Genomic DNA, 17034 nt, shown 5'->3' on the forward strand with positions numbered 1-17034 from the left:
AAACACAACCGATACAGTGCACAATGCTGTGTCAAAAGAATTTATTAACACAGTATTTCGGAGAGCGCTGTAGAATCACCACACTTTCCTATATACTTACAAATTCGGGATAATTACTTTAAAGTACAACTAGAGAGTATTATATATCTTCCCGTTTCATACCACGAAAATAAAACTCAGGCACAGCCCTTAGAACATGTTCATCACCACAAAACTCAACAATTAAAACCAAGTCAAACACTCTTAGAAACTTATCCTATTGTACAACACACAGATGTCACTTTAAACACTAACAAAACAGATCCATTTATACCGTCTGCTCCTGCTTGAAATGCAAGATTTGCAGAATTAATAAACAATATCAAGTTTTCACTTCCAGCAGTGGATGAATTTATACCCACATCAACAGAAATGTATAATAATTTCTATAGTGAACAAACACAAAGTAATGGCACACTTCTACGCAAAAGGCAACAACAAGATCCTGTTTTACGACACCCTCTTCTTTGGAAAAAATACAAAAACCGCCCTCCCATCCATTCTTTAACAATCCTAGCAAATAAAGGACTTTTACACAACTATCGACGTTTTTAAGATTTAAGCATAAACGAGACCAATAATCTCTTATATTAAATCCAAGAAACCCAATCGCCAAAAATATATTTACCACTTTCTCTTGTTCTAACAAAATTCGGTATTGCACATTCACATGATCTTTCAGGACATCCCGTTCGAGAAAAAATTGATGCTAGGATAACAGAAAATTACTACTTTCCGAGCATGAAAACCTGGATAGCAATAATAACAGAAGATTGCTTAAATTGCCAAACAAGCAAAAAACAACGATCACATATCTTGATGTTTTTTTTTCACGATAACACGACAGACACAATTTTACAAACTCTAGAGCAATATTACAGAATTCTCAGAAACAAAAATCTCAAAGCCGCTCCGGATCAATTTTTCTTTTTCTTTGAATCAGTCAAATTCTTAGGAAGCCAAATACAAATTAATCACATACATCCAATAAAATCCAAAATAGATGGATTCTTAAAATTAAAACCAGCCAAAAACAAAAAAGAAATACAAAATTATGTCGGATTCCTCATTTTTATTTCAAAATATATTTCTAATCTCCAAGTTATTTTGAGACCCTTCTTTCTTCAACTTAGAGACACAATAGACTTCAAAAGGACTCCAGAACTCCAACAAACTTGACTACAAAAAGACTTACGGATGGTACAATCCACCTCGCAATTCCTAATTCAGATAGACCCTTATATATTCTATGCGACGCCTCAATTTATGGCATTGCTGCTGCAATTCACCGATAAAATTATAATTTGAGAAAATGGAATTATTTTCCTCTAACGCTCGTTTCTTTATACCACAGAATTTAGACTCTCAACCATTCTTCGTGAATGTTCCGCAATAATTTACGCTATATCGGAATGCGAATATCCTATCCAAGGGTCACAACGCCCTATTATAGTCTACACTAATCATAAGCTTATTTTCTTTTTGTTCACCCAAAAGAACAGGCCGAATCACAGAGTCTACAAACTTCAATTGAATTTAATGAAATTTCAAAACTTACACATAGTTTGGACTGAAAGCAAGAACCTTTCACTTCCAGGTTTGTTAAATTGTTCACTTACGACGACAACACAAGATGAACATCGTCTCAAAACTGTCAAAATTGCCGATTCGATAAATTTTTTTATGACACATAATCAACAAACACAACCGATACAGTGTCACTATGCTGTGTCAAAAGAATATATTAACACAGTAACTACGGACAGCGCTGTAGAACCACAACACTTTCCTATATACTTCCTAATTAGAGATAACTACTTTAAAGTAAGACTAGAGAGTAATCTATACCTTCCCGTTTCTTACCACGAAAATAAAACTAAGGCACAGCCATTAGAAGATGTTCATCGCCAAAAAACTCAACAATAAAAACAAAGTCTATCACACTTAGAAACATATCCTTTGTAAAACGCAAAAGATGTCACTTTAAACAATAAAAAAACAGAACCATTTATACCGTCTGCTCAAAAGGCAAAGCATGCGGAATAATAAATAACATCAAGTTTTCATTTCCAGCAAAGTATGATTTTATGCCTAAATCACCAGAAATTTATAATTATTTCTATTGTGAACAAACACAAATTAAGGACACACTTACACAAAAAACGCAACAAGATCTTGTTTTACGTCAGCCTCTTCTTTGCAAAAAAGACAAAACCGCCCTCCCAGCCCTTCTTTAACAACCCGAGCAAATAAAGGACTTTTACACTACAATCGAGGCTTTCAGTATTCAAAAATAAACGAGACCAATACTCTCTAATAATATATCCGAGAAACACATTCACCAAAAATATGTTTACCACTTTCTCCTCTTCGCACACTCACATGATCTTTCAGGCCGTCCCGGTCGTGAAAAAACCTATGCCACAATAACGGAAAATTACTACTTTCAGAATATTAAAACCTTGATAGCAATACTTACACAAGTTTGCTTCAATTGTCAAACAAGCAAAACCATGGCGAATTTCGTATTTCGATGAACGCAAAAGGCCCAATTTCTTCGTCTTTGGATAGAAACTCTTACATATATGTTATCGCAGATGCATCCACACACTATGTGTTTCTTCACCCTTCTCCCATAAACTATGCAGCCAAAGCATTAAATGTATTTCTTGGTCATTGGACAGTTAAATTCGGCATACCCAATATTTTAGTAACTGAAAATGGAAATGAATAAATTAATGGTGAATTTGCGCACCTTTTCCGCATATACAATGTACAATTGAGACCAAGCACGCCATATGCACCATGGTTAAATGGACTAATACAAAATATTAATAGACAATTGAATACGTTTCTACGAACAGTTTGAGATTTACAGTACGAGACATGGTCAAAAAAGTAAAAACATTTCCATTTCAATTTAACTCACAAGTTAGAACAAATCTAAACCTTTCACCATATGAAATCGTTTTCGTCATAAAGCCTAAAAGACCAATAATGTTCGACTTATCTTCCGCCACAAATAGTTTTGGCAAATGTAAACCTTCACAAGATTCACCATTCCACTCTTTCCAAAAACACAAACATACTAATCATCTTGAACAACATTCTCAAATTAAAAAATTGCAAAAAGGAATCTTTGCACACTGGTTTTTAAATCGTCAAAAGATACACTCGGAAGTTTACAATGGAGTACACAATTATTTAAATCAAATTAAATATTTACGCACGTTTATCAGCTGCCGTTTTGAAACGGCTCAACCACTTAAAAATAACACTTATGTTCTTGTTGTAAATAAAGCTCCACAAATTGGAATCTCAAAGAAGAACCAGCCACAAAAAGTTCGAGCTTAAAAAATGATAACCCCTATTGGTCACATACAAACAACAGGACTTCTCGGATAAACAAATAACCCGCCATAAAAGTAACATTGTAAAATACTATCCCGAAGGACTCTTCGTTAAAGAACAAATGGAGAAATACTTCACCGATAACTTTTTGTTACAACTGCAACCAAAAAAAAACAACAATCACAAAGTCGAAATCCGTTCCGTTTGGTCTAGACAACCCAGACATATCATCAAATAATGAACTTCCCCCACCACCTTGTGGTTGGTCTGAACTGCTCGAAACAAACTCGGAAAACTACAATATAAGAGATACTTGTCTACAAAAACAACCGAAAAAAGACTACAGAATCTTTATACCACAGTAGAAAGTTTCGGCTTCACAAACAAAGCACTTCTATAAAAATATATATCACTTTTGTGATACACAAAATTGCTCCTCTCGCTTCAATTAGCCGAACAAAAATTGGCATAAAACTCTAAATACCCCGTAAAGAGAAATCTACTTAAAATACAATTCCCTAGTTCTCTTACACGAGAGGGATAATTGGGACATTTCCTTGACCCCTCTTACCACTAATACAATTTTTTTACTGGGAAAAGAACAAAGCTCCTCCACAAAAGTAACAAAGGGTACGGACAATCTTTTCACCTACTACCCTAGCAACACCACAAAAACCCTTCCATCAGGAAATGAAAAATGAATTATCGGGCATTCCCCACGAAAACAAAAAAAATTTAAATTGACTAAAAATTAAGTTAACAACCGACCCACTGCTCGGTCTGGGAATAATTCCCCAATCTAAATTATTTAACGAGATATGATTCGGTAGCTTTTTTCTCCCCGAAAAAAAGTCGTGATCAGGCTAAACCGCATCGTCTATAATCAATTCACAGTCCACCTCGCTTAAGACTTAGTTGTCTCTCATCTTCCTCTTGAATCGAAATTCTAAACTTAACCTCTCTCAACTTCTCTCTTGCTAGAAATCTCTTTTTCACTGTATCTTAATCTTTAACTGAGAAATATTTCTAAGTTTTTGGGAATCATTTTTTAGCTAACAGACAATTTTCTCACTTTATCTCTCTTAAACTAAGAACTGTTGCACAGCACAGCTCTTCATCCAAACAAGTTCATTCCGACCAGAGTAGCAAAACAGACCAGCTCACAGCAGCAACAATTCAACAAATTAGCTCACAGCAGTTTACACTCTTCGCTTCAACCTACAACATTCAGTCTCACAGCACTGAAAGTTCATAATAACAGACAGGTATGCAAATTAGTTCACAACACAGCCTTGAAGTATTGTTCGTAGAACCCCATACGCTGACACTTTTCATTGTATTCAGAAGTTTAAAACTAAACCAATCCCCTACAGCCAATTCATACTGTTTCTAATACAGACGATACACCACAAATTATCAGTTTTATCTCTGACACTTCTGTTTCTGATTCACTTAGTTCTCAATTTTCCTCACATACACCATCACAAAATGCGAGTAATCCTTTTAATCCGCTACAAGGACAAGTCACTAATATTGAACGTCTGCTTTCACAAGCTCATTGGAATCATTCATTTAATTTAGTCAATTCATCTCCTTCCTTTCAAAGGTCACTAACAATTGATTTCCACTTAGTACAACACCTATAAATACTCTCAGTTCATATTCGTCTACACCAGACCCATATCAACATTCTCACCATTGCTTTGGGAAAAACCCAATACTACTAAAACTTATCCTTCTTTACCAATAAAACTTGACCCAAAAATTGTAGTTCCCCCACCTGCCCTATTTGGTGATCATCACAACGGCGAACAACTGCATAATTGGGCAAAACAAAGAATCTTTAATTCATACGAGATCACACCAGTACAAAATCAACGAGCGCACGACCTACTTAATTAATCTAAGATCCATTTATCAGTTGAAATTATAGTCGAACAAGACAAATTAATTTTTCACCAAAAGCTGCTTCACCACCTATCTTTCGAGTGAACAAACCCATCACCCTTTCTTTGTTAGGAGATACACTATAAGTTTGACAGATACACAAAGAACACTGCAGGATATTCTGTTTCCTACAATCCTCACTCCGGACTCTCTTACACATGTTCATTACAAAATTATACATAATTCTGATTAATTTCTCTTTTCATATTCACTACCCATAAAACAACCAATTGAAGTTGATAATCAAAAAGTTTCCATTCCCAAATCAGGAGTTCACGATCTAATAGCAACACACTCTGATTGATCCCCACAGCATATCACAAATTTGCAACATCATAAGCTCAAAAAAATTTGGCAAATGTAAGATCAAACCGGCAGACTTTCAGTTCCTCCCCGCCCGAGTTTCTATCTTCCCATAAATTCGATCAGTTCGAGTACGCGCATATGCGATACATGCTAAACTCATCGAGTTAATGTTAACATATGTTAACAATATCGAAACGTTTTTTTTCCACAGAGATCTAAGCTCGTAGATAACTTGCACGAGTCGGTCTCATAAGTAAACATCGCTATAAACCCCAAAAAACACGGTTTGATGTCTTAAACGATCCACAATGGCAAGCTGATATTGAAGACAAACAAGGCTGTCGCCCTTTTGCTTTCCAACACGGAAATATGGTCTATAATCTACGGGAACGTGAATGGATCCCTAATGCCACAGATAAACCTTGGGCAAATTGTCCAGGTAAAAACCCAGAGCACGAATAGCATGTCATCCATAAACTAGGATGGTCACTTCAATTAACTAACATGACGCATAGTTTTGACGTAAAATCAGAAAGTATTTAGTACGAGAAAACACGTATTAAATGCAACTCAGAACGAGGATACTGCCCTCCAAACAGCGCCACTGTTGTTTTTTCATCGCCCTGGCAAATCGTCGAAATCACTATTTGAATACATTGTTCACAAGAGATGTCGCCCCTCACCGCATTTATCAAAAATACGACCTCTTTCATCTCCAGTTTGGCTTTTTACATACAAAACAAATGGATGTGAACAACCAGACTCACAAGGTAAACATGACAAAGATGCTCCATACGATACACAATTACCTCTTTTTCCAACATCACTTTCATCAGATCAAACCTATTGTGCACGTGAACTCACACCTCCAGTATGTAAATACTAAACTCACTTCACCCTACTACTTGAACTACAGCTTACTCAACCCCACTTAATGTGAAGGAACACTCCGAAACTTCGACCCAATTAAGAATTTTTTGTGCAGAAACTTTATGCGAAAACGAATCGCCCGATACTTCTCCAAATTGAATATCTCCGGTGTGTAGAGGAAGGAGCCACAAAGTGTATGTATGGGAACTCTTTCCATCTCTTCTACAGAGACTGGATGCTGGAAAAGCTGAACAACTGGGAACCGACACCCAAGGACACGCAAAGAACTACTTGCGTTGCAGCCCCACTGCAACGTTGACATCTGTCCTCGTGCCCTTGCCGCCTGTTTAGCACGGGACAAAAAATTTCTCAGTTTCATCAGGGATTCTGTTAATAGGGCCAAATTTGTGTATCGAATGTAGGCCATAGTCTTATCACATTGGGCTCACAGACCCACAAAAACTCAAAGACGCACTGTTCTTAAAGACTCCTAAATTTATAACTTTCTTTTCTATCTTTTCTTTTACCCTCTTATATTTTCACTATCTATATTGTAATTTTATCCTTTCTTCTTTGCCGCAATTGACAATTAGGATCAGTTCTTTTCCTCTTTTCTACGGTCAGAGATTACTCACCAGGCACTACACTTCACTGAAGCTTTAGGAGAATAGGTAGCTCTCACAGTAGCCAAAAGTTGGATTTCCACCAGAAGTTATGCTGGTAAATTCGATCGGTAAAACCTTGTACCAGATGGAGATAAACATAAATCTCCCTGTACAACCAGACAGAGACTACAGACTACAAGCGATCCTCCAACTGGAAACAAATCGTCACATCAGGACAGTGAGAAACAGTTGGGTACTCTGACAGGACTGACCTGACTGGCCAGCAAACCCTGTAACTGTAACCTCTACTGACTCCACATTTGAAGTTGGCAACTTTCTGACGACACTAGTCAACGCTCAACTGACAGGGACTCCAGACGTTGGCACAAGTCACAATCTCACAAGTCTAACCGTAAAAAGAATTCACATAAAACACACTGTTCTCTCTGGAGAAAAAACTTAGAAAATTTTTACACAATTTTATGAACTTTTTTAATTTAAAATTTAGAAAATGGGGAATACAACCCCAACAAATAACCAAAACAACAAAACCAAAATAAAAACATTAACACACCGACCAAACGTCATCCAAGTTGGATCCACATTCCGATGAACTACAATTAGCTGTTCTTACACAACAGAACGAACGTCTCACGCATGAAATGCTACCATTTCGGACCACACAATATTAACACCAAGACGAACTAAATTTGCTTTTAAATACAGGAAAACAACTTAAATACCACTATTTTGCAGTAGAGCAACAGCTGTTCCTCTCTTTACCAGACAAAGCTTCAAAAGTCTCACGGACTGCTTTTCTTTTAATCTTAATCTAAATCTACGGAGCCCAACTCACAAATGGCTCAGTTCTTTGTATTTGTGATCCTCTCACAAATACTTATATATCACTCACATACGACACTCAATTCAAATTATTGTTTTCTTAACGGAGTATGGACAGAACTACAACCCTCTGATAGAGGTGGTATATTTAGGAAATCGTAATTCGAATTTCTAAAATGCTTACTCCGATTTTATCAATTACCCTATGAGTTAGGAACACATCCAATGACGCAGAAAGAGTGATTCCTGAGCGAATCATTTATTTTGTAACTTCGGACAAAAATAGTTATAGCAAATTGCTCTGATAAGCAAAAAACTTTTGAAACGAAGAAACTCAACAGATTTCGAAATTCAGTATTTGAATTAATTTCTAAATTTCTATTTTCATCAAAGGAGAAGCTTGAGCAACTTGTAATTAACTAAAAAGATAGCGTAAAACGTGAACATTTTCATAAGCATTAAAATTTTTTCCAATGTGATGGGAATCTCAAGTTTTTCCCTCAAATTAAACGGCGCAAGTAAAAAAAACTCTGAATTCCAAGCCATATCAACGAGTATACAATTAATGTTATTCTGGCAGTGTTATTATTTAAATTGATTAGTTATTTACTTATTACAACAGAAAAATTGAGTTTATTCAAATTATGTCGCATATCTCAAAATCAAAAAATAATTAGTTAAGTTCAAAATGTCAACCCAACCAGTAAACAGTAGTTCCACTTCATTTTTCCATTTTTAAAATCACACCATGCTGAACAAGTAACCTTCAAAAAAGGGTTCATTTTGTAAACTAATAGAAGAAAGTTCTAAGTTGCTTGGGGAAACTTTTTTGGTCTGATTTGATTTTAATTTCACTTGGTAGTTCATACCAATCTAGTACCGCTAATCTAACAAACGAGTTTCGCATTTTGGTAGAGGAAAAGTTTTGGTCACAAAATAGAACAATTTTGTTGTCCTTATAAACTCATGAAGATTCCAGGTGATTAAGGGACGTCACGGTGATGGTGAAAAAGCAGGTCGTAACTGTTTTTTTTTTATTTTTCAAAAGTATTGTAATGTTTTTGTTTTTAAAAAGAGTTTTACGGGGAGTGTATTCCGACTGCATTGATTATCTTGAACACATTCAAATTTTTGTCGAAAAAAGTTGCTCGTAATGACTAGTTAAGCTGTTTTTCAAAAGATACTATTAAATTTTGATCAATTGCGTGAATGATACCTGCTGATTATTGTAAGTGACTTAATAACAGGGCATTTAAGACAAGTATCAATAGTTTTTGTGGAATTGATTTTCTAATAGCACAAATGGTTTTTATTCCTCGGGTCATTTTTCGTAGGATACGTTTCACTTCCTCTGGAAACGTTAAATTGCTGTCTATGTGAACCCCCAAATATATTACTTCAGGTTTAACGTCTATTGGAATTGAATCTATAATTATCTGTTCATTGAAATCTATTCTTTTGCTCTTAATAAATATTATGAATTCAGTTTTAGATGTATTAACTGTGAGGTGATGTTCATGAAAATATCGAATAAGTTTGTGTGCAATTTGCTCTAACTTGATTTTGCTTTTGTCAGTGGAGGTATCAAAAGTTAAAAAAACGGTATTGTCAGCATATTGTATAAGTTCAGTTTCATTGTCAACTCTTGTTGTCATGTCATTAATGAACAGATTAAATAAGAGCGGGCCAATCACTTTTCTTTGTTGTACACCTCTATGAAGCTTTATTTCATCTGATTTGCAATCTTGTAGTAAAACGGATTAGCGGCGATTTGTAACGAAACTTCGTAAGAGATTTTTTTTAGCTCTCATCAAAACCTAAATTGCCTAACTGGATATCCAAAATGTCGTAATTGATAGAATCAAAAGCTTTTGATAGGTCAAGAAATGCTGCTGTGAAAAAAAAATGTTAATATCGGTTTTGTTTTTATTGAAATCTGAAAAAATAATTGGGAATCGATGGTTGAAAATTTTTTTCCTAAAACCATACTGGTTTTTACTTATTATTTTGTTGTCGTGAAGGTATCGACAAATTTGATTCCTTGAGATGGTTTCAATGATCTTAGAAAGGCATGGGGTAATGGAAACTTGGCGATAGTTATTAGGTTCCTCAGGGTCATCTCTCTTGTACAGTGAAACAACATATGCCTGTTTAAGCTCATTGGGACGCAAGATAATTTAATGCAGTAGTTCATATGAAAATATAAATGAGGAACAATGACAGAGCTTGAGTCTTTAATAGCCCATGCAGAAATATTTGATGGTCCGATTAGTTTTTTCTCCCCAGTGCCCTAAATGCAGTCCTTTTCCGTTACATAGAGAAAGCTAAAAGTTTTTTTGTTTAGCATTGCATATCTCAGAAATCTGTATTGGATGCTGAGGGCCTTGGAATTTCCCAAGTGTAGATAAACGATAGTTCAACAGGTTAGCAATAATTTGTGTTTGGGTCACATAATCACCAAAGACATTTGTCAAACTATAAATTCTGAGTTTTATTTTTCCATAATTTCTTACTTCCTTTATCGGCATCCAATTCTTTCTGTCATTTTCTGCTGCTTCAATAAAATTTCTATGAAATCTGTTGAATCGTTGTCATTAGAAATAGTATACACGCTTTTTAGATCAAAGAAGTTCTCATAATCTTTATCATTCAACATCAAAAACCTATCTCGATCGACCATCAATTGTCTTGATTTTCTGGTTAACAATTTGTCTGCTAGTGTAAAACAACTTTTGTCCTTTAAGATAAAACAATTTTTAAGTGGAGCGTTTTTCGAAAGTGTCAATTTTCAGTGAAAACTTGTAGCATTGAATCCATGTTGTTCCTAACATACATTTTTGCCAGTTTTGTTGTTCAGGGCAGTGTTTAAAATCAAGTGCATTATAGTTCTTTTTATCGAAAAATTTTGTTGAACTGGTACTTTTTTAGTTTCAACATGAAGCCCTAACAGACTTAGAGTAGCAAAGTGGTCACTTTTTACTATGCTATCACAAATTATAGTGTCGTTTATGTTTGAACAGTCAATAATAAAGTAATCAAACATAAACGACACTATAATTTGTGATAGCATAGTAAAAAGTGACCACTTTGCTACTCTAAGTCTGTTAGGGCTTCATGTTGTTAACCCGGTTTAAACGAGTTGGAATGGTTTGGTTCTCTATAGGTAAATCATAAAAAAGTATTACTATTTCAAGCCTGTATCTTTTCAAGGTATCTAAATAGTTAATGTTAATGTCACCCAGAAGTATTATCTTTTCGTTTTTCGTAATATCATTATCAATGTTAATTGCCAGTTGGTCCAAAAATTCAGTGCTATTTTGTTTATTGGGGTTATAGGTAACATTCACTAGTAAGGATGGACAAGTTGGTGTTTTCAATGAGACCCATGCACTCTCAAATTTCCCCGTAAAAAGATTCAAATCAATACGAATTTTTGGGGATAAAAACTTTGGCAAAAGCATTATAACTCCACTACCTTTATTCGTTTTCATTCCAGCCGGCGAAATACGGGCAATTCTGAAACCAAATATGTTTCTTTATCATGATTGAAAACGTTTATATCATCAAACTCACAAAGCCATGTTTCTGTGAAACAAAAAATGCATTTAGGACCAAGATCGTGCACTAGCGTGAACATTTGTTCTTTCTTGCTAAGAATGCTTTGTACATTTAGATTACAAGTTCTTATTTCCGACTCTCTTCTTAGAGTCATTTTGATAGAGTCATTGTATGTTAAAACAGGTCCTGGATTTGTTTCTATATCACCAGCTCAAGCTCTTAGGAGTAGCGTTAAGCTAATCAGAAAAGAAAATATAGTAATAAGAAATTCACAACATACAAATAAAAGCCCGGTTTGTGGTAGGTATTTGAAAGCTTTTCCAAAGCCTTCGTCGAAAGCTTTTGTTTTGCTAAGTAATATAATGGCCACTGTTGACGCTAATTCTTGAGGCCAACAGTAGCAAAACTAAATTAAAAAATTTGATTGTTGGGTTGACGAAAAGAAGATGTTCAATGTCATTTATTGTACACAATTGTTGATTTCTGAGACATTTGACTACGTATTGTTTTCCGTGATGAGGGTTTTTGTTGGAGTAAAGAAAAGTTATCAGTATCACTCCACAAAGGAGTTGCCAAGTCGAAGTTGTCATAGTTAATAATATTTACTCTTTACTCAATTAACCCAGTTTTTATAAGAAAATGTTGATTTATTTTTTACTCTTCCTAAAGCACCCTTTTAGAGGGTGGTAAAGTCATAAAAGTACCATTAGAGCTATGTGCTTTTTGCTTAGGGGAAGAACCCTTGATAAACCTTTTGCAAATAGTGTCTAAAAATAATGTAGACTCTAACAAAAACCCTCATCACGGAAAACAATACGTAGCCTAGTGTCTCAGAAATCGCCTTTTGGCATTAGAATAATCACTCTTAAAACGCTCACGTGCAAATTTTAAAATGCCGAAAGTCTGCAGTGCCCGAAGTCAAAATGCCAGAAGTTGCTACTTAGCCAGAAGTTGAATTTCGTTGACTTTCTTTATTTTAAAACGTGCGCGTTTCGTGTTTTAAGCATGCTTAAGTGACTCTGCAGAAGTCACATCGAAATTCTGACTTAATATCTGGAACCCCTTCGCGGTTCTCTATAAACGCCAGAAGTTCTCAGTGACTTCAAGCAGAGTCACTTAACCATTACTTGAAGCCCTTTCGGTTTTGTTTGAACTACTGGTTTAGATTCATGAAACTCGAGAGCGGGCCTGAAAATATAAACAATGACTGTTGAAATAGCACTATTTTAATAGGGCACAAAATCAATTGGCTTAATTTCAGACTCCGAATAAAGATTCGCCTCTGAATTCTGGTAAGTTATTGTTTATCACTCGTCAATCGTCAATTTCTCAAACGAATCAATCACCTTCCCGTGTCTTCCAGCTACTAGTGAAGCCTCCCCCCACCTCAACCTCCTGAAACTAAATTGATAATTTCAATATATCATGAAAATATATTAACTTACTTGACTTAATTGAGGTGCCGTAAAATGATGGGAAGTTGAAGAGTTAGCGATAAACCAGTTAAAGTAAAAATTCGTTTTCTTGATAAATTTTTGCACCTCTTTAAAAGATCGCAGGAACTATCCGTTTTCCTAAAAACTCGAAAAGTTTGCAAGTTTAACAAAAAGAAGTTTGAAGTGATGTTCTTTAGAGTGTTATATACCAATGCGAAGTAATTGGAAAAAAATGAGTTCATGTCTCGACTCTGCGGAACCATGCAAAATTTCCCGACTATAATTCGAAGTTGCGACGATTTGAAATTGTGCGACTGGGATCAGGGAAAAATCTGACTACTTCACGCTAGAGCACTAAGCAAAAAATGTTTGTTTGATGACCTGACTGAAGCCGTGATTTCTCGAACAAAAGATGTAAAATTTACTAAAACCAAAAAAATAGTCTGAATACTGATCTCAGTCTGAATAGAAAAGTCGGACAAAACTTAATACAATCAATTGACGGAAACATCCATCATATCTTCATGTATTCGGTTTTGGCGGTAATCAAAACATTGTGTTTGTGGGTAGTGGTCCAAATTGTAGTGATCTCAGAAGAAATAGAGAAATCATGACGCATGAATACTTGTTCCCAGGACAGATATTTTTCCGCTGTATGATGTTTTGCTATTGGAAAATTAGTCTCCTCAAATTTACTTTAACCCTACGCAATGTCGAATCTAGTAGCTTTATGTGAGGTGATACAATTATTGAAATGTCATCAGGCTTTTTGCCAATAACTCTATTAGAGAGAGAATTAATCAGACTATGATTCGCACTGTATCAATTACTTAGGCCCATTTTTTGAAATACTACAACAAGAAAAAGGAACTAATCAGATTCGAATTAAGGAACTATGATTCGAATTTTTTGGGTTTTATGGACCCAATTAGGGCAATTTTGGAAGCTTTTGCGGGACTATGTCCAAACAAGCCGCGCATATCAAACTTTTCGCGACTATAGTTCGTTGATTCCAGATCATGATTCGCAATAGTGCAACCGTGGAGTTTGGTCCAGGCCGTGTATTTATCGTCTATGAGCAGGTACCCCAGGCAAAAAATTTTCGAATCATATTTCGACCACCTCAACCGGGGTGGCCTTTGATGTTAAATTATTGGATCTGTTCTGTTTCACCCTCCCTACCCCTTCGCCTCCCCAGCTGGATGGGCATGTATATTTCAGGTGCACGAGCTATGTTTTATATGGTAACTGGCTATATAGCAACAGAATTTGGGGCAAAAATATCCACTGGTACCGCAACAGAACAGATCCGCATTAGTAATAAAGATTTGAACAGAAAAATTGGGAAACATAATAGTCACTTCAATTACATCGCTAATAATTTTTAACAATCGCGTTCTGTAGAACTCTAAAACTCTGGAAAATCATGCAAATAGCCTTATTTTGGCCTAGAAATATTATTTTTGATCACTATGTCTTCTTCCCAAGAAAACAAAAGCAAGGCGAAACGGCAGAGCAATTCTATAGTGTTCTCACGGAGCTGGCAGAGAACTGTGATTTTGAAAATCGCGAGGAGGTAATCATTCGGGATATTTTCATCACTAATGTGCTCGATGACGATATACAACGCGAACTTCTAAGAGACACAGTCGGACCTTGTTCATCTGATCAACCGTACCCGACTCAATATTACGTCTCCCCCCGTTATGAAGGTCCAGAAACCAGCAAGATGGTTAGCGAGGCGGAATGCGCTTCTGATTTCCGTTCGGACTGAACATAAACTCACCACAAAACACTATTGTTTTATTGTATTAACCAGTACATGAACTATTAATATTTGTTATAAACAATACTTCGTCTTGTTTATTTTGCTGAGGGGGAAATGTGGTGTAGATGGACATTTCATGGTATCATTTTGCGGCGCTAAATTAATAAACCATATTTAATTCTAATTTAGTTCATTTTTAGCTCAATTTCATTGTTCAAATTATTCACTTCTAATTTGAAGGTCACATCTTGTCGTTCATGCCTTTTTCAATTTGTTTATTTAAAGTTGTGATACATTGTCTGTCAACGTAGTCTACCATACTGTTTTGCAGTCAATTTCCTTTTTAGTTGTAAATGTTGCATAACCAAATTGATGATCAAACTCTTAGTTAAACTCTGATATTCATTCTTGCTAATTCTGATACAGTTTTCAGTTGAATCTCTTTTATCCGAATTTCGCTCTGCAAAAGGCTCAAACTAAAAGAGCTAAAAATAATTTGATATTCGCTGAGCGAATCACTAGTCTAAAAGTAAAAACTGTATTCGCAGAGCGAATACCACTGAAAACTTGTACGCAAATAGAACTAATTCCCCTAACAAAAATAAGTGTGAATTCGCGTCGCGAATAAACAAGAAAATCGAAACTAACACTTTTGGCAAATCGCCTCCTGGCAAATCAACTAGCTAATACAGAATATGAATTCTGCACGACATGTTTCTCAGGAGATTATCGAAATATACAATCTGTTAGAAGATAAGTCAATTGCAATAAAATTTTCTCTGGTACAAAAATTTGAAGCGAATATTGATATCAACACAGATCGTGATCCTGAGACCTTCAACGCATAAATTAAACTTTAATGGGATATAAAAATGAACACACTTACAGATTGTAATCTTGTTCGATGACCGTGCTTGGGCCTTTGTGACCGAAAATGCCTATATCTCTCCTCTGCTCTCTCTCTCTCTCTCTCTCTCTCTCTCTCTCTCTCTCTCTCTCTCTCTCTCTCTCTCTCTCTCTTTCTTTCTTTCTCTCTCTCTCCCTCTCTCCCATTCACTCTCTCTCTCTCTCTCTCTCTCTCTCTCTTTCTTTCTTTCTTTCTTTCTTTCTCTCTCTCTCTCTCTCTCTCTCTCTTTCTTTCTTTCTCTCTCTCTCTCTCTCTCTCTCTCTCTCTCTCTCTCTCTCTCTCTCTCTCCCGTCGCTCTTTCTACTATATCTGAGTGTAGCAAAAGTGAGACGTCACGTAGTAAACAAGGAGTAATCAGCTCTGGTAATCAACAAAGGTGAAACCACAGAAAAAGGGGGAATCTAGAGAAACTGCTTTAATAAGACAACGTCATATCATAGGTGATATCTACTTTCCGTTTTCAAAGAGCCAAACAAAAGGCGATAGCCATGAGCAAATAAGCATTACAGTGCTTTTATGGGGCTAGCTGAAATTGCAATTTATGGGACCACGAGGAAAAAAATGCGGCGTTATTTAAATTTATTATATTTACAAGGAGTTATCATATGTGAGCTGATGTTTACTTTAGGGAATCGGTATCCTTGACACACGCATTCCTACGAATCTCAAGGTAGTGATTCGCAGTGCTATTTACAGACTCTCATGAGCTAACTCCATCTACGAATCGCTTAACAATAGAAGATTGTGCTAAATATGCTCTAATTAGAACAATTGAGACAATGGAATCTAGCATAAGAGTAGACGCGGTTCCACTAATCAAGTATGAACAGCCGCTATTTTTCGCAGTTGAAACAGGAACATATATGCGCCGTGGAGGATAATAAAAAAAACAGTCAATCAAGATCAATATGTAGCGTTGTGTTACTAATTTAAAACAGATGAAGTGTTAAAATATAATTTGTAGCCCCAATATATAAGATACAAAATATAGTGTATCACAGAGGAAAACAGAGTGGCTTGTTAGAAGATCAGGTGGAAACGCACCAAGCTTTGAGCTCAGGGATAAATTTGAAAAAGGGACAGCCGAATCATCAGCGCATTACTGCATCTCGTCTGACCAGCGTAAACAAAAAGCCATATCAACCAAGCAGTCTCGAAGTGAAACCCGAAATACAACTTAAAAAAGAAATTACAAGCGCAAAGCAAATTTACCTTACTGCAAAAAATAGCCGACCATGGTGCTCTTTTCTCAAACGAAAACACGCTGAAATTAGTTCAAAAAAAGGCTATGAAAAGGCTAACTTTTTAAAATTTTTACAGAAAATCGGCTGCAAATATAACTCTCGCAGGTCTGAAAATTGTGACCTAAAGAGGAAAGAAGAGTTAATGATATAAAAAATTTGA

The sequence above is a fragment of the Convolutriloba macropyga genome, chromosome 11 (genome assembly GCF_964194025.1).
Source record: "Convolutriloba macropyga chromosome 11, txConMacr16.3, whole genome shotgun sequence".
NCBI lineage: Eukaryota > Metazoa > Xenacoelomorpha > Acoela > Convolutidae > Convolutriloba > Convolutriloba macropyga.